Here is an 8,796-nt window from a genome sequence, read left to right on the forward strand (position 1 = left end):
GAAATATAAGTATCTGTGTTCCCATAAGCATCTCCTCTTCTTTTCTTTCTGTCTCCCCTTCCCTTGTAAAGGTTGCTGCGGTTCTCTTTGTACAGTTTCCTCGAATTTACAAAGTGTGTTGGAGGGTGTTGTAGTCAAGGTGTGACTTCCTTTGCACTTGCCCTCATCATACTGTATATGCTGGCATGTCTTCTGCAGACTTGGAGTCCCCTGGAGATTCACATTTGACTCTCCAGCATCTTGGAAAGTGCATGCCCTATAAAAAGCTCTGAACAAATGTTTTCTGAATGAATGAATGAATGAGTGATGACTCCATGACTCCAGCCTCCTGCTGTTCCGTCCCAATGCCAGACTTCTGTGTGCGGTCCTACTGCTGGAGAGACAACCCTTCTGATGTCACAGATGGGTGGTCTCCGTAACTTTCTGCTCACTGCCTGCCCATCTCCTCAGTGTCATCACTTGTCCTCCTAAAGTATTTCCTGCCCCCCACTTATGGCCAACACAACTGAGCCATGGGCTCCCAACCCCCAACTCTGGCACAGCTTGGACACTCTCCAACTGTGGGAGTGGACACCCTATTGTGGTAGGGGGCCATCTTTGGCCCACCTGGTTGGGATCTTTGCTCCAGCTCCACAGGCTGCCCTGAAGTTGGGGGCTATGGACAAAGTTGTTTATAAGAAGAGGCAGCATGGTATCTGGATTGCCAGTGAAGAAGTGAGGTTTCAGCCATACTCTTCCATGAACCGGGTGGGAGACCCTGGCCAAACAATTTCACACCCCTGGGTTTCTGCCTCCCCAGCTGTGGAAGATGGCAAGGGCCTTGGAGCCTAGAAGTGGGACAGGGTGATGTGTTTTCCAAACAGCAGAGTCTCTGCCGCTTTCCCTCTTCCCCTGAAGAACAGATGAGTTTGGTGTGCTTGGGTGGCAGGAAGGAATCGAGGTGGGTAGAAGGAGCTGGATCATGCAGGATTCCCCTGGGCCCCGCAGGCCCACACACATCGCACCATCCTACCGATAAGTTCTTAGAGTGATTCTTCGGGCATGTCCAAGAACATACCAGGTGCTGATGGTTTTCTCCAAACAGCTCTCAAAGTCTACCTGCTTCCTATCTCTACCACACAGATCACCACATTTTTCAAGGGGATGACTGCAACTGCTTCCTGATCCACTTATTGTCACGTGTAGTAATGTACTTAGCTCCAATGTCATTGTCCTAACACCCCGGATGCATGTACATGAGATAGAACTCCTACCTTCGTCTGGCTGCAGTTGAGTGGAAGGGAAGGGCACAGAACACATCTCATCTTGTAAGAGGGATGAGAAAGTAGGGCTGTTAACAGTGGCCTCTGTGAGGAAGTGACATTTCCTGCGAGATCCACAGGATTCACAGAAAGTGGCCAGGAGCTTGGAGTTTTACAGGTAGAAGGGACACTGTGTGGAGGGCCCTGAGGTGGGAAAGAGCACTGCGGGTCTGAGATAGAGGGAGGAGACTGGTGTGAGCAGGGTGAGTGAGTGTGGGGAGCACAGAAGTGAAGGAGATGGGCCTCAGTCAAGGGGTAGAGAAGGCAGACCTTGGAGGCCACAGGAAGGAGTTCAGAGTTCAACAACTATAAAATTCTGGGAACGGTTTTGACAGAGGCATGATCTGAACATGTGTTTTCTCAATCACACTGCTTCTGAGCGGGGAATGAAAACTGGGAGAGAGAGAACCAAGATGGCGGCATAGGTAGACACACTGCACCTCCTCGCACAACCAGAACTGACAGAGAATCGAATGGCAAGGGGGTCCGACACCAAGGAAATAAAAAATAAACATTCATCCAGACCGGTAGGAGGGGCAGAGACGGGTACCGGGGTGGAGAGGACTTGCGTGGCCATGGCGGGACTGAGACTGGCGGAGTGTGGGACGAACGGCGCAGGCAGTCGGAGCACTAGCAGACCCTGCGGCCCCACATTCTCACAGATAAACCGAGAGGGCCGGACTCAGAGGCGGAGAACAGGGCAGGCAGAGCGGCAGGTAGCATCCCGCGGCCCCACATTCGTACATAGATAAACCAGACGAACAGCGGGGAGCAAAGCAGACTGCGCAACCCAGGGCTCCAGCTTGGGGAAATAAAGCCTCAAACCACTGATTGAAAATGCCCGTGGGCATTGGAGCAGCAGCAGGAGAGACTCCCAGCCTCACAGGAGAGGTCGTTGGAGAGAACCACAGGGGCCTAGAGTGTACACAAGCCCACCCACTCGGGAACCAGCACCAGAGGGGCCCAGTTTGATTGTGAGTATCGGAGTGAAAGATTGAAATCCGGAGGAAAGTGAGGCGGGCGCCATTGCTCCCTCTCCGCCCCTCCCCCACTACAGCGTCACAGCGCAGCTGACCAGCGTTACCGCGCCCCAGGGAACACCTAAGGCTCTGCCCCTTAAAGTAACAGACGCACCAAGACAAAAAAAAAAAAAAGGCCCAAATGACAGAACACTTCAAAGCTCCAGAAAAAGTACAACTAAGTGAGGGAGAGATAGCCAACCTATCGGATGCACAGTTCAAAACACTGGTTATCAAGATGCTCACAGAATTGGTTGAATTTGTTCAAAACCAGATGGAAAAATGAAGCCTATGCTAAGAGAAACAAAGGAAAATGTACAGGGAACCAATAGTGATGCGAAGGAAACTGGGACTCAGATCAATGGTGTGGACCAGAAGGAAGAAAGAAACATCCAACCAGAAAAGAATGAAGAAACAAGAATTCAGAAAAATGAGGAGAGGCTTAGGAACCTCCAGGACATCTTGAAACATTCCAACATCCGAATTATAGGGGTGCCAGAAGTAGAAGAGGAAGAACAAAAAATTGAAAACCTATTTGAACAAATAATGAAGGAGAACTTCCCTAATCTGGCAAAGGAAATAGACTTCCAGGAAGTCCAGGAAGCTCAGAGAGTCCCAAAGAAGCTGGGCCCAAGGAGGAACACACCAAGGGACATCATAATTACATTACCCAAGATTAAACTCAAGGACCTACATCCAAGATTACTGTATCCAGCAAAGCTATCATTTAGAATGGAAGGGAAGATAAAGTGCTTCTCAGATAAGGTCAAGTTAAAGAAGTTCATCATCACCAAGCCCTTATTATATGAAATGTTAAAGGGAGTTACCTAAGAAAAAGAAGATAAAAAATAGGAACAGTAAAAATGACAGCAAACTCACAGTTATTAACGACCACACCTAAAACAAAAACAAGAGCAAACTAGGCAAACAACTACAACTGGAACAGAACCATAGAGATGGAGATCACATGGAGGGTTGTCAATAGGGGAGTGGGAGGGGGAGAGGGGGGGAAAGGTACAGAGAATAAGTAGCATAAATGGTAGGTAGAAAATAGACAGGGAGAGGGTAAAAATAGTGTAGGAAATGTAGAAGCCAAAGAACTTATAAGTATGACCCAAGGACATGAACTATGGGGGGGAATGTGGGAGGGAGGGGGTGGGCAGGATGGAGTGAAGTGGGGGGGGGGAATGGGATAACTGTAATAGCATAATCAATAAATATATTAAAAAAAAAAGAAAACTGGGAGAATGATGAGGACACTGAATGATCCAAGAGCAAGGCCTTGGGCAGAGAAGCAAGACAAAGAAGAATGGGTTCATTATATTTTTAGGAGGAGGAAATGAGAACTTGGTGATGGATTAGACTAAAGTGGAAGGGTGACTTGCATTTCCCAGCTTGAGCAGCTGGAGAATAGGTGGCATTGCCATTCTAAAGATAGGAACCCAGGTTGTGGGTTCCGGGGCCTTAGAGGACAGGTGAGGCCCCTCTGAGTTATCCATCCTCCCTTTATCCTCTCCACTTCCAATTCTCCTGTGCAGCACAGTGGCTCCCTCAGTTCCTTCCCACATTCCAGGCACAATTCTACCACAGGGCCTCTGCACTGCTTCTCTCTCTGCCCAGAACTCTACTTCTCATAGACACATGTGGTCACTCCCTCATTTCTCCCAGGTCTTGGCTCAGATTCCACCTTCTCAGTGAAGCTTGCCCTGAACACCTTGTCCTGAATCGTGTCCCCGCCCCCAACACTTCCCCTCTCCCTTGGCAGTCCATGATTTTTCCCTATAGCATTCCATCACCATGTACTATAAATCAATAACAAATAACTCATATTCATGTTTGTCTCACCCACTAGAGCAGGAGCTCCAGGAGGGCAGGAGTTCAGTTGCTCTTGTTCACTGTTGTAGCCTCAGTGCCCAGAGCAACACATGCCAAATGTTTGGCCTCCAAGGATTATCAAATGAATGACTCATTTTGGAACCTGGTGGTGTTTAAAGCCATGGGGCCAGAGAGACTGTGAAAAAAGAAGGAAAGTCCAGGATGAGAAGGAGTAAGTAAGTAGAGGAGTGCCAGCTGAAGACCTGGGAGGAGCAGCCCACCAGTGAGGGGACACCAGGGCCATGTGTCCTCAGGGAGGCTCAGCTTTCCATGTTCTCTCTTTTCCCATCATTTGTCATCCTGATTCCTGTTTTGGCTTCTTTCTCACTGGCCTCAGGTAATGCCCACTCCTTAACAAGACTCAAGCTCATCTCTCTAACCTCCCCCCAACCCCTCTGAGTCACAAGGGCATTCTTTGGCCTTCCCTCACTAAACTATTTGGAAGTTCCAAGCCCTTCTCTTGGCCTTCTGGACATTCTCACACTTTGCTCATCCTGGGACATCCCCATCCTATCCATCCAAGACCCTTCCCCTGGCTGACTCCTAACCCCTGCTAGGACTGGCCCCTGAGCTTCAAGACTGTGTGTTCATGTGTGTACATGCAAGCACACCTGTGCACACTCCCTGCTTGTCCCCCATCAAAGTGCTTTGGAAAATAACTTATTAACTGTTATCAATGAACCAGGCATTATTCTAAGTGTTTTACCATATTAATAATCCCTATAACCTTCTGAGTGAGGTGACACTGCATTCCTCATGTTAGAGATAAAGAAACTGGAGGCAAAGGGAAATGAAACCAATGGCTGAAGTCACCCAGCTAGCAAATGGTGTGTGGTGATGTAGCCTAGGTGGTTGGACTCTGAGTTGACACTGTCACCCCTTGGCATCGCCTCTTACATTGTCAGCTTGTTTTCTCCAACCAAGTGATTCTTCACTGGAGGTGACATTTTCTCACAACTGAAGAACGAGAGTATGACTGGCATGTAGTGGGCAGAGGCCAGGGATGCTGCTAAACTTCCTACTATGCACAGGACTGTCCCCATAACAATCAGCCCAGAAGGTCAACTGTGCTGAGACTGAGAAACCCTGCTACACCTAGACTGCAAAGGCCATGAGCTTTCCTTCCTGCCTCATGGTACCTCCTCCTCTTTCTCTACAGACTCCAAACACTGACAGGTTCCAGCTCACAGTCCTTGGTCATCTTCTCTTCTCTTGCTCATTCAGTCCAGGCCTTCCAGACTGGCCTTTCTCATGACCCTCAAATTGATAATGCACACACTCTACAGCCAATCAGTTAGATTAGCTCAGCCTCCAATATACCTCTGGGTCCACTGCTTTTCACAACCCACACAACCAGCACTGACCAAGCCTCTACCAGCTTACTCCTGAGTCATCAAAGCAGCCTTTCAATTGTGTCCCCAAGCCACTGTCTTGCTAAATCTATTCTCTACCTTGTAGCCAGAGTCATCTGTCCAAAGCATAATCCCAGTGTGTCACTCCCCTGCTTAAACCCTCCAGTAGCTTCCCACCCTGCAGGCATGAACCCCAGCCCCTTTCCATGTGGGCTGTACTGATGTCTGGGATCACACCTGATCCACCTCCCCATGGAGCACTGGTCTCCTTTCTGCCCCTATAAGGTTCACATACTCTCCATGCTTGCTACTCCCTGACAGCTGTGTCCTCATCATTCACGTCTTAGCTCAAATGTCTTCTCTTCAGACCCCTCAGTTAAATCTGCAGCCTAGCAGCCCCTGCATTGCCCTGTCTCACTTTTCCTCTACAGATCATCAGCCATGTGGGCCCATTCACATGGTTAGTGGCTGCCTGCTCTCCCTGGGCATAAGCTGCTTGAGGCCAGGGCTCTGCCTCTCCTGTTTCTGCTGAATACAGCGCCCAGTGCACAAGTGTTCATAAATCTTTTAAAGGATGCAAATGAACTGGAAATTATGGCAAGAGGTTGTTCTTGTAAACAACCAAGGTTCCTTCTCTTTCCAGCTTCCTTTCACCCCAGATTTCCCCTTCTCCTTTTGCTCTTACGTCCTTTCATTTCTGCTGACAAAATTATGAATGCTTATGCCAATTGCCTATCGATACCTACACCTGGATGACTCATGGCCATCTTCAACATGACATGACCAAAGGGAACCCCTGGGTGACCCTCCATGACCTACTTCTCCCGCAGTCTTCTCCATCTCAGTAAATGACAGGAGTATTAATCCAGCTGCTCTGGCCAAAAATCTACTAGTAGCCCAAGATTCTGCTCTGGTCCTCACATCCAATCTATCAGCATGTATTGGCTTTTCCCTTAGAGCTTATCCTGATCACTACACTTCACAACCTTCACAGCTACCACCTTAGTCAAAGCCACCATGCACTCTGCCCACGACTACTGTCAAGGCTCCCTAACTGGCCTCCCTGCTTCAAATCTAGGTGCCCTACATTCTGTTCTCTTCAGGGCAGCCATTTAAAAATATAAATCAGGGTTTTTGGCCAAGACGAAGGCATAGATAGATACACTTCACCTCCTTGCACAACTGAAAGAACAACAACAACAAATTTAAACACAAAAATTAGCCAGAACTGCCAGAAAATGGAACTTTATGGAAGTCTGACAACCAAGGAGTTAAAGAAGAAACACTCATTCAGACTGGTAGAAGGGGTGGAGACGGGCAGCTGGGGTGGAGACAGGCAGCTGGGGTGGAGAGGAAACATGACAAGGTGGCAGCTGTAGGACCAAGAATGCTAGATGATGGCTGCTGGAAAGGCAGGGGCAAGGCAGCAGCTGGAAGACTGGGTGTCCTACATTTGCTTGCGGTTAACCAGGAAGAACAACTGGAGAGTGAGACAGACTGTGCAACCCAGGGTTCCGGTGCAGGGAAATAAAGCCTCAAAACCTCTGGCTGTAAAAAACCTTTGAGGGTCACAAGAGGTGGACAAAGTGCTCAGCCTCACAGGAGAGTTCATTGGAGGTCTAGGACCAAAGGTCCTAGAACATACACAAACCCATCCACCTGGGAATTAGCACCATAAGGGCCCACCTTGCTTGTGTGTAGTGGAGGAAGTCACTGAAAGCCAGCAGAGAGCTGAGCAAGCAGTATTGTCCCCTCTCTGACCCCACCCCCACATACAGGATCACACCACATCAACCTGGGTTGCCCTGCGTTGGTGAATACCTAAGGCTCCACCCCTTACTACGTAACAGCTGTGCCAAGGCAAAAAATATGGCCCTACTGAAAAAAACAGATCAAAGCTCTAAAAATAGAACTCAGCAATGAAGAGATAGCCGACTTATCAGATGCAGAGTTCAAAACACTGGTAATCAGGATGCTCACAGAATTGGTTGAGTATGGGCACAAAATAGAGGAAAAAATGAAGGCTATGAAAAGTGAAATAAAGAAAAACGTACAGGGAACCAACAGTGACGGGAAGGAAACTGGGACTCAAATCAACGGTTTGATCTAGAAGGAAGAAATAAACATTCAACTGGAACAGAATGAAGAAACAAGAATTCAAAAAATGAAGAGAGGTTTAGGAACCTCTGGGACAACTTTAAACATTCCAACATCCGAATCATAGAGGTGCCAGAAGGAGAAGAAGAAGACTAAGAAATTGAAAACATATTTGAAAAGATAATGAAGAAGAACTTCCCTAATCTGGCAAAGGAAGTCCAGGTAGCTAAGACAGTCCCAAAGAAGCTGGACCCAGGGAGGTACACACCAAGGCACATCATAATTACATTACTCAGGATTAAAGATAAGGAGAGAATCCTAAAAGCAACAAGAGAAAAGGAGACAGTTACCTACCAAGGAGTTCCCATAAGACTATTAGCTGATTTCTTAAAGTAAACTTCGCAGGCAAGAAGGGGCTGGAAAAAAGTATTCCAAGTGATGAAAGACAAGGACCTACATCCAAGATTACTCTATCCAGCAAAGCTATCATTTAGAATGGAAGGGCAGATAAAGTGCTTTCCAGATAAGGTCAAGTTAGAGGAGTTCATCATTACCAAATCCTTATTATATGAAATGTTCTAAGCACTTATCTAACAAAAATAAGAAGCTCAAAACTATGAATGGTAAAATGACAACAAACTCACAACTATCAACAACTGAACCTAAACAAAAACAAAAACAAACTAAGCAAACAACTAGAACAGGAATAGAATCAAAGAAATGAAGATCACATGGAGGGTTATCAGCAGGGAGGTGGAGCGGGGAGAATGGGGGGAAAGGTACAGGGAATAAGTAGCATAAATGGTAGGTACAAAGTAGACAGGGGGAGGTTAAGAATAGTGTAGGAAATGTAGAAGCCGAAGTACTTATATGTACGACCCATAGACATGAACTAAGGTGGGGGAATGCTGGTGGGAGGGAGGTGCCGGGTGGAGGGGAATAAAGGGGGGGAAATGGGACAACTGTAATAGCAAAATCAATAAAATATATTAAGAAAATAAAAATATAGATCAGATGATTCTCTCACTGATGAATAGTTATTACTCTAATGGTTTTACTCTTAGAATAAAATCTAAATCCCCTTCCTCTTTCCTTAAGACTCCCTATAATATGACCTTTACCTATTCCCTTCCCCCCAGCTGCAGCCCCTCT

Source organism: Desmodus rotundus, chromosome 3, assembly GCF_022682495.2.
Source record: "Desmodus rotundus isolate HL8 chromosome 3, HLdesRot8A.1, whole genome shotgun sequence".
In the NCBI taxonomy this organism is placed as follows: Eukaryota; Metazoa; Chordata; class Mammalia; order Chiroptera; family Phyllostomidae; genus Desmodus; species Desmodus rotundus.